Source organism: Salmo trutta, chromosome 25 (assembly GCF_901001165.1).
Source record: "Salmo trutta chromosome 25, fSalTru1.1, whole genome shotgun sequence".
Lineage (NCBI taxonomy): Eukaryota > Metazoa > Chordata > Actinopteri > Salmoniformes > Salmonidae > Salmo > Salmo trutta.
The window spans coordinates 48543942-48565645 of record NC_042981.1 but is presented as its reverse complement, the minus strand read 5'-3'; the positions used below and the strand labels follow the sequence as shown (position 1 = coordinate 48565645).

Sequence of the window (21704 nt, the reverse complement as noted above, 5' to 3'; positions counted from 1 at the left end):
GTGTCATCTGAAATACTCCTTGTGGTTGGATGATTTCCACATGTTTTGGTGGAGCTATATTTTGTGCATGACCTGTCTTATTGCTTCCAATTATTATGGATTTCCCTGCTTTGTACTATATTATGTAATTACAATGATAGTGTGCAATGGTGGAGTTAAAATGATTAAATACTGTAGGCTACACATCTGTTTGTATAGAATATTGGGTACCATAAGTACAAGCAACCAATTCCCTGCTATTGTGTGATTGTAAATGTGAACTTTATACTGAACAAAACTTACATCCCAAAATTACTTAATGTCAGCCTCAATCATTTAGGAATGATTATTAAAATGGTTGGGCCCTCAGAAGTGCCTCAATTCGTTGGAGCATGGACTCTACAAGGTGTCGAAAGCATTCCACAGGGATGCTGGCCCATGTCGACTCCAATGTTTCCCACAGTTGTGTCAAGTCGGCTAACATGTCAGATATAGAGTTGAAATGTATAAATAATGTTGTTTGCATCCCAATATTACACAGAAGACTGAAATATAACACAACTGTTTGACATAGAAACAAGTGACCTCAATAATGGATCATAGCTTTCACCTGCATTTACCTGGTCAGTCAGTCTGTCATAGAAAGAGCAGGTGTTCTTAATGTTTTGTATAATCGGTGTACAATATATGGAAATACATGGTCACTCAACCAGAATTTTTAGACTACACTTAAAGCTCGGTACCTTTCAAATGTTATTTAGCGGCCTTAAAATAGGTTGTGTACATTATGTAACTTGAAGGCGTATCATTTGATTCGCCAGCACTGAGGAACTGCTCCAGGGGCCCAAACACAAGAGGGTTCAGTTGCATTTCAGAGAGAGAGATATGAGGCTGGAGAGAGCCTTTTAAGGGCACACAGGACTGAATGGGAATGAAATTACAGTGACGAATGAAAAAGAAGAAACGTCTGTGCCGATAATTCAGTAAAAGTCATTTCTGTCTGCTGTCTGGCTGCCATCAGGCTTTCTGGGATCAAGCAGATCGAATCTGAAATCTCCATTCCAGCACAGGCCTCCCTCGCGGGCCTTCACAGATCAAATAGCCTGAAGCGTTACAGTTGGAGTATTGGGCTGTGGAAATTTGTCTATGTCTTCCATCAATGTGCTATAGCCATGATACATTGGACCTTTTCGGTGTTGCCGGTATTGCCACATGGCGCCTGAATATGATCAAGTATGATGAACGTTTTAGATCAGAGATTTTCGACTACGTTACATCTTAGCCCTTTGAAGCAATTTTCCAATTGGCAGTCACGGTTCATGTCGGTTGACATCTCAAAAACACTCACATATGGGGTATCAATTTAACAAGCCCCAGCTCCGGTCACAGCAGAGTCTCTAACCTTTGCTAACAAACAGTGACATTCTGCATGTGTTGGCAGAATCAAAGGCAAGCAACTGTTAACATGCCCCTGATGAAATGCTAGCTAAAAAGGCTATAGCTGTGTGTAGCTAGAGACCACTAGGCCTGTTTTCAACCATTATCATAACATCGTGTAAAGACATAGCTGATGCTAGAATTGCTATTGCTATTTTTGTCAGAAATAATGTTAATTGTACAGATGAATGCCTAGAATCAAGAAATCTAAGATTTCTCATCAAAGCCTCAATACCTGAGAAGGTAACATAGAGGAATATAGTCAATCAAAACATTTCCCATTACCAGCCTATCTGATACAGCTGAATACACAGGAGAAAACTCTGTAAAATAAAAATCCAGATACACGACATGGCCAAAAAGTATGTGGACATTAGTGGATTCAAATGAGTGGATTCCGCTATTTCAGCCAGACTTGTTGCTGACAGGTGTATAAAATCGAGCACACAGCCACGCTACAGCATACAATGACATTCTAGACGATTCTGCGCTTCCAACTTTGTGGCAACAGTTTGGGGAAGGCCCTTTCCTGTTTCAGCAATGCTCTGTGCACAAAGCGAGGTCCATGCAGAAATTGTTTGTTGAGATCGGTGTGGAAGAACTTGACTGACCTGCACAGAGCCCTGACCTCAACTCTATCAAAAACCTTTGGGATGACTTGGAACTCGGACTGCGAGCCAGGCCTACTTGCCCAACATCAGTGCCCGATCTCACTAATGCTGTTGGAAGCAAGTCCCTGTAGCAATGTTCCAACATGTAGTGGAAAGTCTTCCCAGAAGAGTGGAGGATGTTCTAGCAGCAAAGGGGGGACCAACTCCATATTAATGCCCATGATTTTGGAATGAGATGTTTGGCGAGCAGGTGTCCACATACTTTTGACCATGTAGTGTACATCTGCATAGCCCCAGTTAAGTCAGTTGATGGCCCATATACCAATTGCTTGCCACCTGCCTTACTGTACTCACCACACCACAGATTTAGTGGAGCTTGTTCCAATCCACGTGCATACACACTCGGGATGTGACAAATAGAAACATATATTTTCTTAATGTTTAAACAGCCATTTTTTTTAACAGACAAAACGATAATAAAAAATCATGAAATTCCATGTGAATTCGCAGAGAGAGAAAATGTATCATTTATGCTGCTGCTCTTGCTTTTCACGAGAGTGTTACGTGTAGCTTGTTGTTGTTGTTGTCTTACAATCACAAGTCATCAAACTGGCACTAGGCTACAGCCATAGAGCTAGAACCTCCATGAGGGAAATTATTAGGAGATATCTAGGCTAATCAATGGAAGTTGGAAATAAAACGACAGAACTAAAACTTAAATGAGAAGGATAGAACACCAAGAGCCAACATGTAGGCTGCTATTTAATAATCTGAATTGAGTTGTTTACTGTAGGATTCGGAAGGGGAGAAAGTGCACAGTTAAGATTATGAAGTCTCATTAAGCCCAGCTAACGTTAGTACCTGTCTTAATTGCATCAAACCTATGTAATGATAACTATCAATAAACTAGTCTACCAGCGCAGGTTGACTTGGTTGCTATCTCTTTCCCCCTTCCTGCTGCCCTCGTCACTGACATTTGAACTGTTGCTCTGCTTTGAGCCTCTCGCTCTCCCTCGTCCATTTCAGCTCCGGTTAATCAAGTAGCAATTTTTTCCTCCTACAAACGTTGCAGCATTTTTGCATTTTAAGTATTTGCTTAATTTTTATTTTACCTTATGGATTTTGTCATTTAACTGCAGTGTGATTTTTTTTTAATTTTGTAAAGGGAAAAAAAATAACATTCTTTTTCAGTTAGGGATTTTTTCTTAACATTAAAGATCCCAATTCATATCCCTAATATACACATGCACTATGATGCACACAAACAAACAGGCTCTGCCCAGCAAGCTTTCCAAATAAAGTTATTGGAATGCTGATCCCTGTCCACTATTGCCCCAAGTGGCCCATCCACAACATCTGCTGCTGTTTTCAGAGCTTTTTGTTAAGATTCAATTTGTTGTATTTTTTTCCCCCGGGATAGAATGCCAGGTGTTCAGTAAGAATGAATGAGGGAAAACATCAAAGCGAAGCACAGACGCCTACCAAGGACATATACAGGTAACTGTAAAAATAAAGGAAACACCATCATAGTATCTTAATAGGGAGTTGGGCCATCAAAAGCCGCCAGAACAGCTTCAATGCGCCTTGGCATAGATTCTACAAGTGTCTGGAACTCTATTGGAGGGATGCAACTTTTATACATAACCCTAAGCATAATGGCATGGTAATTGCTTAATTAACTCAGGAACCACACCTGTGTAGATGCACCTGCTTTCAATATACACTGAACAAAAATATAAACGAAACATGCATCAATTTCAAAGATTTTACTGAGGTAAAGTTCATATAAGGAAATCAGTCAATTGAAATAAATTCATTAGGCCCCAATCTATGGATTTCGCATGACTGGGAATACAGTTATGTATTTGTTGGTCACAGATACCTTAAAAAAAAAAAGGAACGGGTGTGGATCAGAAAACCAGTCAGTATCTGGTGTGATAACCATTTTCCTTATGCAGCGTGACACATCTCCTTCGCATAGTTGATCAGGCTGTTGATTGTGGCCTGTGGAATGTTGTCCCCACTCCTCTTCAATGGCTATGTGAAGTTGCTGGATATTGGCGGGAACTGGAACACGCTGTAATACACATCGATTCAGAGCATCCACAACATGTTCAATGGGTGACATGTCTGGTGAGTATGCAGGTCATGGAAGAACTTGGGCATTTTCAGCTTCCAGGAATTGTATACAGATCCTTGACATGGGGCCGTGCATTATCATGCTGAAACATGAGGTGGAGGCGGATGAATGGCATGACAATGGGCGTCAGGATCTTGGCACGGTATCTCTGTGCATTTAAATTGCCATCGAAAAAATGCAATTGTTTTTGTTGTCTGTAGGTTCTTATGCTTGCTCATACCATAACCCCACTGCCACCATGGGGAACTCTGTTCACAACGTTGACATCAGCAAATCACTCACCCACACGATGCCATACACGCTGTCTGCCATCTGCCCGGTACAGTTCAAACTGCGATTCATCTGTGAAGAGCACACTTCTCCAGCGTGCCAGTGGCCATTGAAGGTTAGCATTTGTATACTAAAGTCGGTTACGACACCAAACTGCAGTCACGTCAAGACCCTGTTGAGGAAGTCGAACAAGCAGATGAGCTTCCCTGAGACGGTTTCTGAGTTTGTGCAGAAATTCTTCGGTTTTGCAAACCCACAGTTTCATCAGCTGTCCGGGTGACTGGTCTCAGACGATCCTGCTGGTAAAGAAGCCAGATGTGGAGGTCCTGGGCTGGCGTGGTTACGCGTGTTCTGCGGTTGTGAGGACGGTTGGACGTACCTACAAATTTTGTAAAAGGACGTTGGTGGCGGCTCATGGTAGAGAAATGTAACATTAAATTCTCTGGCAACAGCTCTGGTGGACATTCCTGCAGTCAGCATACCAATTGCAGTCAGGATGCCAATTCTGTTGTGTGACAAAACTGCGCATTTTAGGGTGGCCTTTTATTGTCCCCAGTGCAAGGTGCACCTGTGTAATGATTGTGCTGTTTAATCAGCTTCTTGATATGCCATACATGTGGATGGATTATCTTGGCAAAGGAGAAATGCTCACTAACAGGGATGTAAACAAATTTGTACGCAATGTTTTTTCTTATGGAATTTGTTTTTGTTTTTCTGGGATCTTTTATTTCAGTTCATGAAACATGGGACCTACATGTTGCGTTTTAGTTTATTTTTTCTGTACTTTGTATCCCTCATTTACTCGTGTTTATTTTTTGGGGGCAGTTACCAGTATATTACCCGTTCTCCATATTTTAGATCTTACTTGAAGCCCAATCTAGTTTTATGCTATTGAATCCTATCACTCAGTCATCCCATATAGGAAAAACAGAATCCACATTAATTTGATTTAAACTAAACTTCAGCCAAACATGTTTGAATAATTCATGAGTTAGGTTAATAGAAACTATTCCAATTTTCTCTTAGTCGTAGCCAGTAATGTCCTCATTGGCAGACCAATAACGCAGCAGAATGTGTGAAGGACAATTTGCATTCGAGGTAGGCTCTAGGCAATTACATTAACTTGTGATGTTGTGTTACGCCCAATTTCCCAACTGGAGCTTTCCTCATGTCTCCTATCCAATGGATGTAGCGGAGAGCATTTGTGAATCAAACCCCTAATCTAATCATCACCTTTTATGTGGACAGCAGGCTGCAGTATTAAAGGATTAGCCATCTCTAAACCATACTGTAAGCTGCTTTGCTAAATTTCATTACTGTCTTCCTCATGATCAGGTGTTGTATTAAAAACAATTCCTTGTGTTTCTGAGTGGGCTGGCAAATTGGTTGGTTAGTTGATTGGCTGTGTTTTGAGAGGGGGCTGATAGGTTGGCTCGTCGTTTGGTTGTTTCTCCCGGGTGCTGGTTGTGTGGGTGAATTTCAATTCACAGTCATATTTGTGCTAATTTCACCAAATACATGTATGTTATTTCCTCTCATTATATCCTGATTCAACCTTGTTCTCTGTAGTGTAGCGGAAATGGCCTCTCAGTTTGAAGGACTGTACAGAATTGTGTTTATGCCCCCTGTTGCGTCAAATATGAATACACATCTAAAATAGAATGTGTTCAGAGGTAACTACAGAACACTGATCAACAAACATGGTAAACAATACCCGCTGATCAGATTATAAATGATGTATTATTTTATTTCTGTAGGCGTATTGGTAGCCTTTGATCTGATGGAAAGCAGAACACATGTGCACAAGCACACACACATTCACACACCCTCCTCCCACCCCCAAATAAACACACTGTGATGTATTCATACGCAGGGCCTGATCTGACGGGGGAAGGCCTAAGTGTGCTGAGAGGAGATGGCACTGTGACAGCGCCTTCTCTGTGACCGTCAGATGAGTCACTCTCCGTTCTGTGTGATAGCGTTAAACACTAAACACCTCCAACTGGGCCAACTATTCCACGTCCTGTTTATCCCCAGAGGACTGGAGTGTTGCGTTAGTGCCATCAAAGATTAATCTGAGGCCAACTCAGACAGGGCGGCATTCAGCAGGGCACAGTGTTGTGTACGCTCAGATATACACTGAGTGCACAGTACAAAACATTAGGAACAACTTTCTAATATCGAGTTGCACCCCACTTTGCCCTAAGAACAGCCTCAATTCAATGTGGCATGGACTACAAGGTGTCAAGTCTTCCACAGGGATGCTGGCCCATCTTCACTCCATTGCTTCCCACAGTTGTGTCAAGTTGGCTGTATGTCCTTTGGATGGTGGACCATTCTTGATACACACAGGAAACTGTTGAGCATGAAAAACCCAGCAGCGTTGCAGATCTTGACACTCAAACCGGTGCGCCTGGTACCAACTACCATACCCTGTTCAAAGGCACTTAAATATTTTGTCTTGCCTATTCACCCTCTAAATGGCACACATACACAATCCATGTCTCAATTGACTAAATTGTCTCCTCCCCTTCATCTACACTGATTTGAAGTGGATTTAACAGGTGACATCAAGAAGGGCTTTCACCTGGATTTACCTGGTCAGTCAATGTTATGGAAAGAGTATTGTTTTGTACACTCAGTGTATATTATGTACAGGTAACTTCCAAAATAAAGGAAACACTTGAGCAAATTAAGGACACGAAGTATATTGAAAGCAGTTGCTTCCACGCAGTTGTGGTTCCTGTGTTAATTAAGCAATTATCATCCCATCATGCTTAGGGTCATGTATAAAATGCCCAGTTGCACATTATTTTGGCTACCATGGCTAGAAGAAGAGATTTCAGTGAATTTGAATGAATCACCAGATCTCAACCCAATTAAACACTTATGGGATATTCTGAAGCAGTACCTCAAAACACCAAATTATGGAATTTCTCGTGGAAGAATGGTGTTGCATCCCTCCAATAGAGCTCAAGACACTTGTAGAATCTATGCCAAGGCACATTGAAGCTGTTCTGGCGGCTCATGGTGGCCCAATGCTCTATTAAGACACTTTGTTGGTGTTTCCTTTATTTAGTCAATTAACTGTGTGTATATATAGTGTATTCAGACCCCTTGACTTTTTCCACATTTTGTTACGTTACAGCCTTTTTCTAAAATGTATTAAATTGAAAAAAAATAACAATCTACACACAATACCCCATAATGACAAAGCCAAAACTGTTTTTTTTTTGACATTTTAGCAAATGTGTAAGTAAAAAACATACATTTCACATTTACATAAGTATTCAGACCCTTTTACTCAGTACTTTGTTGAAGCATTCCATTCTCCTATTTTTCTCTGCAAATCTTCTCAAGCTCTGTCAGGTTAGATGGGGAGCGTCGCTGCATAACTATTTTCAGGTCTCTCCAGAGATGTTCGATCGGGTTCAAGTCTGGGCTCTGGCTGGGCCACTCAAGTACATTCAGAGACTTGTCCCGAAGCCACTCCTGCATTGTCTTGACTGTGTGCTTAGGGTCATTGTCCTGTTGGAAGGTGAACCTTCGCCCCAGTCTGATTATTTAAGATACTGTTTGAAGAGGTGGGGTTTCGGTTGTTTTCGGAAGATGGGCAGGGACTCTGCTGTCCTAGCTTCAGGGGGAAGCTGGTTCCACCAATGGGGTGCCAGGATAGAGAAGAGCTTGGACTGGGCTGAGTGAGAACTGCCCTCCCGTAGGGGTGGAAGGGCCAAGAGACCTGAGGTGGCAGAACGGAGTGCTTGGGTTGGGGTGTAGGGTTTGAGCATAGTCTGAAGTTAGGGATGGGCAGTTCCTCTTGCTGTTCCGTAGGTGAGCACCATGGTCTTGTAGTGGATGAGAGCTTCGACTGGAAGCCAGTGGAGTGTGCGGAGGAGCGGGGTGGCATTTGAGAACTTGGGAAGGTTGAAAACCAGGCAGGCTGCAGCGTTCTGGACAAGTTTCAGTGGTTTGATGGCACAAGCAGGGAGCCCAGCCAACAGTGAGTTGCAGTAGTCCAGACGGGAGAGGACAAGTGCCTGGATTAAGACCTCCGCCTCTTCCTGTGTGAGTTAGGGTCGTATTCTACGGTTGTTGTAGTGCATGAACCTGCAGGAGCGGGTCACTGCTTTGATGTTTGCAGAGAACAACCAGGTGTTGTCCAGGGTCACGCCAAGGTTAATTTCACTCTGGGAGGGCAACACTGTGGAGTTTTCAACCGTGATGGAGAGGTCTTTGAGCGGGCAGGGCTTCCCTGGAAGGAAGAGCATTTCCGACTTGTTGAGCTTGAGGTGGTGGATAGAAATCCAAGTTGAGATATCTGCGAGGCATGCAGAGATGCGTGTTGCCACCTGGGTGTATTTGTATTTATTATGGATCCCCATTTAGCTGCTGCCAAAGCAGCAGCTACTCTTCCTGGGGTACAGCAAAATTAAGGCAGTTTATACAATTTTAAAACATAATACATTCACAGATTTCACAACACACTGTGTGCCCTCAGGCCCCTACTCCAGCAGGGGGAAGGAGAAAAGTAGTTGTGTGTCATCTCCATAGCAGGATAGGAGAGACCAGTGAGAACGGCAGAATGGTGAACTTACTAAATGAAATGAGAGTTTGACTGTGTGATAATAGGTTGCTTCTTGTGTAAATATTTTCTTTCTGGATTTTAATGATTTGTATGATGGAGCCGAGTGATTTAGTGTATAGAGAGAAGAGGAGAGGGCTTAGAACCGAGCCCTGGGGGACACCAGAAGTGAGAGTACGTGGTGCAGACACAGATCCTCTCAACATCACCTGATAGGAGCGGCCTGCCGTGCAATCGAAGAGTGTGCAGAGCCTGAGACGCCCAACCCTGAGCAGGTGGAGATGAGGGGAAAAACAGGACATGGAATAGTTAGAGGTGTTTAGTGTTTAACGCTGTCACACAGAATGGAGAGTGACTCATCCGACAGGCTCACATTGAAGTTCCACTGTCAGGCGCTGTCACAGTGCCATCTCCTCTCAGCACACTTAGGCCTTCCCCCAGATTTGTTCTTCTCTGTGTCACGGGCTCAGTTGAGTGACCCGTCTTGAAGGCTGACTGGTTAGGGTGAAGAAGATAATTCTGAGCGAGATAACAAGAACGTTGATCAGAGACTGCACATCCAAGTGTATTAGAAAGAAAAGGTACACAGGTCAATAGTTTTTAACGTCAAATGAGTCGAGTGTTGGTTTCTTGAGGAGGGGAGCAACTCTGGACATTCTGAATTTAAAGGGGATGCAGCCAGTGGTCAGGGATTAGTTGATGAGGGAAGTGAGAAGGTCTCCAGAGATGGTCTGGAGGGGATGGGGTTAACCGGGCAGGTTGTGGGGTGGCCAGACCTCACTAGTCACTGGATGTCATCTGTAGAGAGAGGGGAGAAAGAGGTTAAGGCGTAGGGTAGTTCTGTGTGAGTGAGACCAGTGAACTCAATAGGCTGAGTGAATGAGTAGCGGATGTCGTCAACCTTTTTTTTTTAAAGTGGTTGACTAATTCGTCCGCAGAGAGGGAGGAGTGAGGGGGTGCAGGATTAAGGAGGGAGGAGAAGGTGGAAAAGAGTTTCCTAGGGTTAGAGTTAAAGCTTGAAATTTAGAGTGGTAGAAAGTGGCTTTAGCAGCGGATACAGAGGAAGAGACGGTAGAGAGGAGGGAGTGAAAGGATGACAGGTCCTTCAGAAGTTTAGTTTTCCTCCATTTTCGCTCAGCAGACCGCTTCTGTAAGCTCGCAATTACTCACTCCGCCACGGAGCAGGAGGGGTGGGCCGTCCCGGCTGGGAGGAAAGGGGACAGTGCATGCCATTGGATGCGGAAAGGGAGGAGAGTAGGGTCGAAGAGGCAGAATCAGAAGGGAGATGGATTTAGTAGAAAGGAGAGATGATAGGATAGGATAGAAGAGGAGAGGGAGAGCGACGATTGCGACGGCACATGACCATCTGGGTAGGGGCTGGAGGAAAGGGAGACCGAAAAGGAAGCAAAGTAGTGATCAGAGACCTGGAGGTGGGTTGCAGTGAGATTAGTAGGCAAGCAGCCTCTAGTAAAGCCTCTAGTCAAGTGTATTCCCTGCTTTGTGAGTCGGAGGGGATTGGGAAAGGGTGAGGTCAAAAGAGGCAAGGAGGGGAAAGAGAGAGTTGGAAAGAAATTAATCGAAGGCAGACATCGGGAGGTTGAAGTCGCCAAGTACGAAGAGCAGTGAGCCATCGTCAGGAAATGAGCTTATCAAAGTGTCAAGCTCATTGAGAAACTCTCCAAGGGCACCTGGTGGGCAATAGATGACAATAATGTTAAGCTTGAGTGGACAAGTGACAGTGACAGCATGGAATTCAAATGAGGAGAGGGACAGGTGAGAGAGGGAGAAAAGAGAATCTCCACTTAGGAGAAATGAGTAGACCTGTGCCACCACTGCGACGACCAGATGCTCTCGGACTATGAGAGAAAACATAGTCCGATGAAGAAAGAGCAGCTAGAGTGGTAGTGTTCTCTGGGGTGATCCATGTCTCCGCCAGGGCCAAAAAGTCAAGGGACTGAAGGGCACATAGGCTGAGATGAACTCTGCGTTCTTGTCGACCTGCCGACAGTTCCAAACGCTGCCAGAGACCCGGAATTCCACATGGGTTGTGCTTGCGGGGTACACTAAATTAGAAGGGTTGCAGCCAAGGAGTGATGAGCGTCTATAAAGCCTACAGGGAGAGGTGTGAACCGGTAGAGACAACACACATAGTTGACAAAGCTACAAAAGAGCAAAATTAGATATTCTGTAAATAACTAGGTAAGATCCTCAAGTAAGATAGTGGTGTGGAGCCTTCCCCTTTCCTTTTTGAACAACTCCGCAGAATAACTAGGCAGAACCGTCTTTGTTTTGGCGCCGGTCTTAGTTTTGCGACAAAACCGCCACTGACACGACCGCCGACTACAGGTGCCGCTAAGAAACCAGGGGAGACTAGAACTAACGCTAATTGCTGATGGCCTAGGAGAGGTGAAACCACTCCCCCTCCAATACAGCCACTGATTACCAAAACAAGTCCCAAATTGCCCTGCCCTTGATCCTGGTTTATGTGTCAACAACTATCGGCAAATGATGAGCAGTCAGACGTTCACACACCAAGTAGGCCACTGGGAAGACAGGCAGCACTTAAAGTAGATGGACCTAGCTTACAAAAAGACTATACTAGACCACAACAGATAAAGACAAAAAAAGTTATACTTATCACTCCTGGAGATATCAGGAGTCCTCTAGCTATAGAATGAAGTATGATGTCTGGAAACGTTTCATTAAGTCTTACAAGTTCTGTGGAAATTGCTGAGCTGTCAACGTTTGAACATTAGTCACCAAAGGTTTTCATTTTAGCCCGGTAAAAACTTGAAACTACTTGTATTGAGCTCAGTTGATGGTCCACCAGCATTATCATAGAGAAACCCTTGCTTTGTAGTATTCTTATACACATCTACAGTATACTACTGGGATCATCTGGGGTCATTCAGGAGGGTTTCTATCTGCAACGTTCTGACCGTTTTACCTCACTGAATAGGTCGTTATCAATAAAACATCACAATACGGTGCAAAGCGTTCAATTTCACTGCTGGGGGGCAAGGAGACCTCCCAGCTCGGCTAAAACCACTGACAACTATGTGCCGTTTTCAAGAGATTGTTAAATCAATTTTATAACTAGGCTATTTGGTTTTAATATCATTGCCTCTTGAAGAGCGTAGTCAGAACGACACATTTCCGATTATTCCACATTTAGCTCTATCATCAGAGTTATAAAGCAAATAACTGAAAGCTTTTCATGATCAGATAACATCGATCATGTATTTTCAGATACGTTAGGGTAGCCTATTCATTTGGCATGTAGCTAGCTAGCTAAACAACGTGTCATTTAGCTTGGTTCATCAGAGATTAGGCTTTTGGAAAGAGATTAACATCGGCAAGTCCTGGTAAAGTTGTCAGTTGGACCACTGTCATCATTGTAGATGGCAAGCAAATCAAACAATATTTGGATATAGCCATCTAGTTTATCCCCTGAAAGTTAGCTTGTTAACTAGCCATATTGACGTGATCTGTTATTTGCTAGCTAGGCAATTTGATGTGGTCCATCAATCAATGTGGTTTATCATGTCTGTCAGCAGCAATCCTGATTAATCTCTCTTAAAAACAATGTTGAAAAGGGGATAATGTTAGCTAACTTCGCAAGTTAGGCCTACGTTGGTTGGAGAAAAAAGTACATTAGCTCTACATACCAATATGTTTAGCCAACTGTACAAAGTTATACCGGTAGCTTGCAAAGTAAACATCATCAGCTAACAGTACATCGGCTTATTTGTATTGCTTTAAAAATTCATTAAAAAGATTTAATCTTATTAACTCTTTGTTCTAGTTAGCTATTTTTGTAGGTAGCTATCAACTAAACACAATGACGTGATCAATTTTTCGTTTGGAAGAGTCAGCTTTTTAAACCAACATGGCTCAGTTTAAATTGTTTTTACATTGTAGTAAAACAAAATCTCATTTGATATGCAAAATTACTACATTCAAAGAATAAAAACAAAACAAGGAAGTTGTTGACATGATCTCCTAAAAAGTTTGGAAATGTGGTATCAGCCTTTTCAAACTAGATAAAAATGTAATTAAATATGATTAGGTGATAAAAGTATCTGGTAAGATATGTGCCCTTCTTCTGCTTGACAGGCAGAGTTTACAAAGGATGGGAAATTAACCTAAACATACTTGTTAGGTATTGTTCATTTTTATTTTATCACTCAAATGTCCAATTCATGGTGTCCAATATTGAGAGATAGCGAGGCTACCCTCAAGTATCTGAAATTACATGATCAATTGATGTTTACTGATCATGAAAAGCATGCAGTTACTTGCTGTATAACTGATGATGGAGCTAAATGTGCTCAATTGTTTTGCATGGATTAATTGAAAATGTATAGTTCTAACTATGCTCTTCAAAGTGATGATTTTACAAACAATTATTTAACGTTTATTTAACAATCCCAGTTGTCAATTGTTTTTGCGGAGCTGGGGGGGGAGGTCTTCTGGCCACACAGCAGGCAAATCGAACGGTCTGCACCTTATTGTAACGTTTTATTGATAATGACCTATACACCCACTTCAACTTTTGCATCTGACCAGCCTCATCATGTCCAGCTCATTGCTCTGGGTTACAATATAGGGCCTACTTGCCAGTCTCTCGTATACATTCCACATGCTAAGACGAGCACAAATGGATTTGAAAGCTATCTCTTGTGAGCAAATTGTACCAAGGTTATAGAACTTTGCTGCATCAGCCTTTCCCCGGTTCACTTAACCTAGTGGATGATGGGAAAATAACCACGCAGGGTCCCTGTTTACTGACTGCATGGGCTATGATGACTTTATGTACACTGCAACAATGTTGGAAGCACGAGCAGAGTGGCACGACAACGTCGACGGAATGGCAGATATTGCTCTATTGGGGGGGGGGGGGGGAAATAAGAACAGAAACGAGCTTATTCACAAGTGAGTGGATATTGAAAATGCAATGATAATTTATTATGGTTGTGATAATTTATTATGGTTGCCTACGGTACAAAGACTTATAGAGAGTGGGTGCTGCGGCAGCAAAGAGCATGAAGGAACTCTCAAATTGCTCTGTCACAGGCCACCCATGCATTCATTTCACATCACTATCACAAAACCCTCACATTCAGTACTCTAATGTATGACCGAACAAGATGTAGTCTACACACTGTATGAAAATGCTATATTTCATGCACCCAATGACATTTTTATGCCAGCAATTAGATGGCTAATGTCTGTGTTCTGTTACTATCAAATCAAATTGTATTTGTCACACCGAATACAACAAGTGTAGACTTAACCCTGAAATGCTTACTTACAAGCCCTTTCCCAACAATGCAGTTAAAGTAAGAAAATAATAAATAGATAAAAAGACCAATAGTAACAGAATAAAATAACAATGAGGCTATTCAGTGCATTCGGAAAGTATTCGGACCCCTTGACCTTTTCCACATTTTGTTACGTTAGAGCCGTATTCTAAAATTGATACACAAAATACCCCATAATGACAAAGCAAAAACAGGTTTTTAGAAACCTGAAATATAACATTTACATAAGTATTCAGACCCTTTACGCTGTACTTTGTTGAAGCACCTTTGGCAGTGATTACAGCCTAGAGTCTTCTTAGGTATGATAGTACAAGCTTGGCACACCTGTATTTGGGGTGTTTCTCCCATTTTTCTCTGCAGATCTTCTCAAGCTCTGTCCAGTTGGACGGGGAGCGTCGCTGCAGAGCTATTTTCAGGTCTCTCCAGAGATGTTCGATCGACTTATCATAAAGTCACTCCTGCGTTGTCTTGGCTGTGTGCTTAGGGTCATTGTCCTGTTGGAAGGTGAACCTTCTCCCCAATCTGTGGTCCTGAGTGCTCTGGAGCAGGTTTTCATCAAGGATCTCTGTCTACTTTGCTCTGTTCATCTTTCCCTCGATCCTGACTAGTCTCCCAGTCCCTCCCGCTGAAAAACATCCCCACAGCATGATGCTGCCACCATCATGCTTCACCATAGGGGATGGTGCCAGGTTTCCTCAAGACGTGATGCTTGTCATTCAGGCCAAAGAGTTCAATCTTGGTTTCATCAGACCAGAGAATATTGTTTCTCATAGTCTGAGAGTCTTCGGGTGCCTTTTGGCAAGCTCCAAGTGGGCTGTTGTGCCTTTTACTGAGGAATGGCTTCTGTCTGGCCACTCGACCATTAAGACCTGATTGGTAGAGTGCTGTAGAGATGGTTGTCCTTCTGGAAGGCTCTCTCTGGAGCTCTTTCAGAGTGACCATCGGGTTCTTGGTCAACTCCCTAACCAAGCCCCTTCTCCCCCGATTTCTCAGTTTGGCCGGGCGGCCAGCTCTAGGAAGAGTATTGGTGGTTCCAAATTTCTTCCATTTAAGAATGATGGAGGACACTGTGTGGGGACCTTCAATGCTGCAGAAATATTTTGGTACCCTTGCCCAGATCTGTGCCTCGACACAATCCTGTCTCGGAGCTCTGCAGACAATTCCTTCGACCTCATGGCTTGGTTTTTTGTTCTAACATGCACTTTCAACTGTTGGACCTTATATAGACAGGTGTGTGCCTTTCCAAATCATGTCCAATCAATTGAATTTACCACAGATGGACTCCAAGTTGTAGAAACATCACTAGGATCATCAATGGAAACAGGATGCAGCTGAGCTCAATTCCGAGTCTCATAGCAGTTATTGCTAAGTACTGTAAACTTATGTAAATAAGATATTTCTGTTTTTTATTTCTTATTAATTTGCAAACATTTCTAAACTGTTTTCGCTTTGTCATTATGGGGGGTTGTGTGTAGATTGATGAGGAAAACAATCCATTTTAAAATAAGGCTGTAACATAACAAAATGTGGGAAACGTCAAGGGGTCTGAATACTTTCCGAATGCACTGTATACAGGATATTTATTTTTACTATTTTCTACATTTGTATAATAATAGTGAAGACATCAACTCTATGATATAACTCATATGGAATCATGTAGTAACCAAAAAAAGTCTTAAACAAATCAAAATATATTTTATATTTTGAGATTCTTCAAAGCAGCCATCCTTTGCCTTGATGACAGCTTTGCACAGTCTTGGCATTCTCTCAACCAGCTTAATGAGGAATGCTTTTCCAACATTCTTGAAGTTGTTCCCACATATGCTGAGCACTTGTTGGCTGCTTTTCATTCACTCTGCGGTCCAACTCATGCCAAACCATCTCAATTGGGTTGAGGTCAGGTGATTGTGGAGGCCAGGTCATCTGAGGCCAGGTCATCTGGCACTCCATCCCTCTCCTGCTTGGTCAAATAGCTCTTACACAGCCTGGAGGTGTGTTTTGGATCATTGTCCTGTTGAAAAACAAATGATAGTTCCACTAAGCGCAACCAGATGGGATGGCGTATCGCTGCAGAATGCTGTGGTAGCCATGCTGGTTAAGTGTTCCTTAAATTCTAAATAAATCTCCGACAGTGTCACCAGCAAAGCACCATCACACCTCCTCCATGCTTCACGGTTGGAACCACACATGCGGAGATCATCCGTTCATCTACTCTGCGTCTCAAAAAGACATGGCGGTTGAGACCAAAGGACAGATTTCTACCGGTCTAATGTCCATTGCTCGTGTTTCTTGGCTCATGCAAGTCTCTTCTTCTGATTGGTGTCCTTTAGTAGTGGTTTCTTTTCAGCAATTCGACCATGAAGGCCTGATTCCTTCAGTGTCCTCTGAACAGTTGAATTTGAGATGTCTGTTGCTTTAACTCTGTGAAACATTTATTTGGGCTGCAATCTGAGGTGCAGTTAACTTTATTGCAGAGGATAAGTTCATTAGAGTTAACTCTGGGTCTTCCTTTCCTGTGGCGGTCGTCATGAGAGCCAGTTTCATCATAGCGCTTGATGGTTTTTGGGACTGCCCTTTCAAAGTTTTTGAAATTTTCCTCGTTGGCTGACCTTCACATCTTAAAGTAATGATGGACTGTCGTTTCGCTTTGCTTATTTGAGCTGTTCTTGCCATAATATGGACTTGGTATTTTACCAAATAGGGCTATGTTCTATATACCACCCCTACCTTGTCACAACACAACTGATTGGCTCAAACGCATTAAGGAAAGAAATTCCACAAAGGAACCTTTTAACAAGGCACACCTGTTAATTGAAAAGCATTCCAGGTGACTACCTCGTTAAGCTGGTTGAGAGAATGCCCAGAGTGTTCAGGAGCCTTTTGGTCCCAGGCTTGGCGCTCCGGTACCACTTGCCGTGCGGTAGCAGAGAGAGTAGACTGCGACTTGGGTGGCTGGAGTCTGACAATTTTTAGGTCCTTCCTCGGACACTGCCTGGTATACACGACCTGGATGACAGGGAGCTCGGCCCCAGTGATGTACTGAGCCGTACGCGCTACCCTCTGTAGCACCTTGCGGTCGGATGCCGAGCAGTTTCCATACCAAGTGGTGATGCAGCTAGTCAAGATGCTCTCAATGGTGCAGATATAGAACTGATGCATATCATTTGAAGACCCAGGTTCAGAGAAGGCCAATGTATTGTATTTATACCCCCCCCCCAAAAAAAAATTGAAGTAACGGAAATCTGTTGGATACACCACGGAACCATCGGTGTGAAAAGTAAACACATTCTACTCCCACAGAATCTCTTTACAGTGCTTACACTTTGAATGGATTATTGTTGGTGCATTCCAGGTAATACTTGCTTAGCACCACCAAGCAATATCATTCATTCCGTCGCCATGTTCTGCCCTCGACTTGCCCTTGTAAATAGGGCTCAATTTGCTCTTCTAAGGCAGCTGAACGTTAGGATGCACAACTTATAAAAAAAAAATGTGTTTCCCAACAAAGTGGAGATGGATAGAAAGACATGAGTTGAGTTGTGGTGTGGATTACGGAAGGAAGGGCACAGTTTTCCAAATCAGGGTAAAAAGTGGACGAATCGGTTTAGAATGGGTGATTGCGGTTGAAGAGTGCACTGGAGCTTAGCGCCGGTTCCTTCACCTACTATTTGCATGTAGAAAAGGGAGAGAAAATGCTGTCATACAGTAAGCCCTGGAGGTTGTTCTTTGTCATCATTATGCTTGACGGGACGTTACATTCATTTGGCACAGTCTCTCCATTCCTCATTTCTCAAGGCACGAGACGAATGGAAACAACGTTGCCTGCCTCATTACAGGGATCTCGGATGCATTTAGAATTTCAAACAAAACTTCTCTGGGTTATGAATTGCTTGGGAAATTAGGCCTATTTCACATTTAACAACAGATTCGCTTATTAAGACTGACTCGTATTGACCAGCAGCGACGATGATGCAGGCCTTTGAAACAACAGTTGCCAAGCTTCCATTCAATCGCACAATAACCCCTTAGTAATTAGCAACTTCGTTAAAAAAGTAATTTTGCTGCGCTTATTCAATTGCCACTTTATGAATAAAGCACGAGGGGAATTCCATCAGGCGGTACCCCTGCGGTGCCTCCTCCCAGACTGTGCCATCCCATCCAGCAGTATACTCATTCCCCATTTTCTATAATTACACGTCATGAGACTCAGAGACTGCCTCTTCCAATCACTGCCCACCAGGTCCAGCTAGGTCCCCTTATCATCTTTGCCTTGTCCAGCGAGCGATGGTGCCGGAACCCGGCAAGCAAACCAAGCTTGCGGGCCAGCTGCTCAGTCCTCAGCAGCTCCATGTGGCGTCATGTAAACGGTCAAGAGCTTTTCCCAAAACAATTCCCCGAATTGGGTGGGGGGGGATTAAAGCGTTAAGGGAAATGGGATATAACATGGATCTGCTACTCTTCTCTCCCTCCCAGAAGGCTGTTGTAATGCGTTAGTTTAGAGGGTGGTGGGTGGGGGTAGATGCAGGGAGTACAGGCCAGGTTAGCAGGCCATGCCAAGCCAGAGTCGACCCATGTGGCAGGAGACTGAGGAGCAGCCGGGAGCAACCTGTGGATGTGGCGTAGTCCCCTTGCAGTTGTCCTGTCATGTGTATCTAAGTGATTATCAGGGAGGGCAGCGGGCCGCTTCGTCCAATCAGGACTATTATCCTCCCGGCCCCACAGATGATTAGAGTGATTGAGGAGGGAGAGCGGAGAGAGAAGAGCTCACTGTAAAAATGGGATTACGGGTACAAATGGGACTGTGGCTCGTGTGTGTGTGTGTGTGTGTGTGTGTGTGTGTGTGGACCCATTGTGACCAAGTCCTGCTAAAACACTCGCTAGCTTTAACCTCCAGGTTAAGCAGCATGTAATCAAAGCTGAGATTTGTGTCGTTCACGGTACCTGGAGTGAAAATATGTAGGCCTATTTTCCCATCCCCTTTATGGTTGTTGCTTATACAAGTTTGTTATTAGTTAATGGTTTCTGTATTCATTTTTTTTTCGAGAAGCAGTAGTAATGTCCCACTTCTGCCATCTTGGGTCTAGCTCAAAGTGATAACCATTAGCGAACTCAGTTGCCACTGACTGTGTGGAGTTATCCAAAAGAGTGGCTATGTTTGTCCCTATTATTGTCCTGGTACTTGGTTTGCCACTTTCTCCGCTGCTTTTGAAACACTCAGATGTCTGTGCAGTTCATGTCAGAGAAGTGAGTCCAACAATTACTCCACCAAAAATATGATAGATGCAAACGACTTGTTTATGGAAATGAAGACAAATCCTTTGGAAAGCTGAGCGATGATGTTGCTGCTCATCCGGACTTTAAATTTCAATTTACAGTAGAGTTCATCTAGCTACTACCTCAGTTTTCTCTGTGGAGAAGTTTCAGTGATATATACTGATCTAGCTTCATGAATAACACATTGCATGGATCTCTTGGCCTCAAATATTTCTAACTTCTCCTGTATCCAAGACAGGTTGTAGTCAGAGCTAGAGTGCCAGAGTCATACCATGATGACTGAAACAAAAGTTAACGGGCAATCGTATTCTGTCTGCTTGTATGATTGGAGCAGCACATAACCACACACAGACTGCCTGGCCCTTTCCAAGCACTGATGGAATGTCACATAAAAATAAAATATTTCAGCTCAAACACATGACCGCTAGCCTGCAATCCAACTTGGATTGCAGGCTCCATGAACACACAAACCAATTGTTTGCTTCTCCTTTCTCCGATGTTGTGTTCTCCTATTCGAATCCCACACCACACACATTTCCATATGTTAAACCCTGAGCATATGCTACTCCTCGAACATGGAAATGGCTTTAATTAAAGTGCATGATGGGAACACATGTCATTGTCATCCTATGGGGACATATTTTGGTGATGCACAGCACAGAAAAGACTGACATAACAGGACGGCCATATTAGCAGAGTCATGTGGGGGGGTAAAAGAGACTCATTCTCTAAAAACAGATAATAGAAAAGTAGGCCAGGGTACATCAGTCAGCTGGTACACAGGAAAAATAATACTTTCTTTTTCCCCTTTGATGTGCGATCTAATGGAATAGCCTTAACCTTTAGCTCATTAGCTATTTTGGGCCTGTGCATTTAAATTAGTATAACTAATTGCTGTGTGCTTTCTGTGCTTTTTTTTTCCCCCACAGTGGAAAACATATTATGCAGTATGAGTAAAAATGTATCTATTCCCGGCTCGTAAAGTTTTCTTATGTTCCGTAATGGCCTCCCGATACACATTCTAAACATTAAATCCATTCATTTCTTACAGCACATTTCAAACACATTGCACCAAACCACTCTACACAATGGTAGGCTGCCTGTGCCAGAACCTCAATAAGAATAGGAGAAAATTGCATTCCTTTCAGAGCTACTTGGAGGATTGCAAGTGTAGATCATTGAAGCTCTGTGATCTTGATGGCTTCTGTTCTGCCTGTTCGGGGGGGCAGTAATGGAAATGTCCCAGCTCAACGGTGTCCCATGCACAACTTTGTGAAGTCAAATAAGATAAAAAATAACCTTCTATCCCTTTTCAGATATTTATAATATCTTTGGTTTATTGCATAAATTGTGGGCCTCTCAAATCTGCTGTGCTTTACATCTGTCGGGGAGATGCAGGTAATTGCACACAGGTCATTGCTGTGTGGAGTCGTTGGGTACTTTTTGGTTTCTATCTGTCTCACATTTCAGTGTCAATGTTATATGTGAATCCGTAGCAGAGACAATTTTTCCTAACCATGTGACTTGACCCCCACAATAAAATAGAAATGTAAACATTAATGACGACACTAGCCAGCTTCACATTTGCTAGAAAAAAGTGATGCAGTATCTAATCAACTTAAACTAAGGGATTTGTTTTGCTCCACAGTTAGCCAAGCTAGATTACTTAGTTAGCTAGATAATGTTGTTTACAGTTAATGAGCCACCGCTCGCTAGCTACCATGTCTCCAGTTGTGTTTATACACTGAACAAAAATCTAAATGCAACATGTAAAGTGCTGGTCCCATGTTTCATGAGCTGAAATAAAAGATCCCAGAAATGTTCCATATGCGCAAAAAGCTTATTTCTCTCAAATGTTGTGCTCAAATTTGTTTACTTCCCTGTTAGTGAGCCTTTTATAATTTGTCAAGATAATCCATCCACCTGACAGGTGTGGCATATCAAGAAGCTGACTTTGGAAGTATGCTTGGGGTCATTGTCCATTTAGAAGACCCATTTGTGACCAAGCTTTAACTTTCTGACTGATGTCTTGAGATGTTGCTTCAATATACCCACATAATTTTCCGTCCTCATGATGCCATCTATTT

General features: G+C 43.0%; 1 protein-coding gene across 1 annotated transcript in view; it reads left to right on the top strand.

The window, feature by feature from the left end:
- Nucleotides 1-21704, top strand: part of LOC115162650 (MAM domain-containing glycosylphosphatidylinositol anchor protein 2-like) — a 230038-nt gene that overhangs the window by 36914 nt on the left and 171420 nt on the right. The gene's annotated exons all lie outside the window — the stretch shown is intronic.